General features: G+C 46.7%; 1 protein-coding gene across 1 annotated transcript in view; it reads right to left on the bottom strand.

Annotated features, from left to right (window-relative positions):
- The window catches only part of LOC119586536 (angiotensin-converting enzyme-like), a 29,294-nt gene that overhangs the window by 21,758 nt on the left and 6,599 nt on the right, over positions 1–937 (bottom strand). The window lies entirely within an intron of this gene.

The following is a 937-nucleotide window of genomic DNA, read 5'->3' as shown; positions in this document are numbered from 1 at the left end:
AGAGTCCTTATTGATTTACAGGGCTTTTTTCTCTCTTCCAAGGGCCGGGGCCTCCTTGCGCGTTAGCCACCCAGGGCGGTGTCATATCAATGTCACTCTTCCTAGCGCTTGGTTCGACCTTCGCAATATTGCGCTTCACTTTGTGTTATAAATCATCCTTGAAAGATAGAATGATAATAATTCTTGGTGAATCATCCAAGAAGAGATAATTTTCATTTGGTGTCGCCTTCTGAAATTTTGAAATTTAGTGATGGGTGTTTCTGATTCTTTTTATGGGACGCGACATTTCCTGAATTCATATTTTGTTGTGATGTGCAGCTGAAGGGAACGGAAAGTAGCTGTTGATGACGCGAAACATTCGTAGAGACAATAGCCACTTCCTTATACTGACCGCGCTGGATCCTTGCTTGCGATAAGCGGCACAGTTACACAAAAGCGTTTTAAGAAATCCGCGATAAGTCTCTGAAAAGCTTTTCATACACTCTCTCGTTTATTTCATATCTGAGATCTCTTCCTCGTGCTGCCTCAAAAGGGAAACCCAGAGACACCCCGAGGGTATTTCGGGGCCGCAGGTTGGCAAACTACTTTCTCCAGAGGCCGGCGATGCCGTTTCTAGGCCGCCACAGAGCCAGGCACGAGCAGCCCCGGGAGCCCTGTTACCTGGCGCGGCCGATAGACACATTTCCCTTTCCTCTGCTGAATGCAACAGGATCTTGTGTTGCGTTTCATGGGAGGAGAAAAGTGCCAGTTTCACGCCCAGTAAAAATGACCGAAATATTCCCGGCATTTGCATATCAAACGCCAGACTAAGTGCAAGCTCAATCCCATCATTTGCATCCAAAATTGACAATTCTTCTTATGCTTCTGCTGCTCCGGTACACTCGCCATGCCATTCTGAACGAAGAAGAAAAAGGTTGCACTTGCGTGTTTGCCTGCA

This window comes from Penaeus monodon, chromosome 21, assembly GCF_015228065.2.
Source record: "Penaeus monodon isolate SGIC_2016 chromosome 21, NSTDA_Pmon_1, whole genome shotgun sequence".
NCBI lineage: Eukaryota > Metazoa > Arthropoda > Malacostraca > Decapoda > Penaeidae > Penaeus > Penaeus monodon.
Note: the sequence above shows the minus strand (reverse complement) of the source record. Positions and strands in the feature narration are given on the sequence as shown.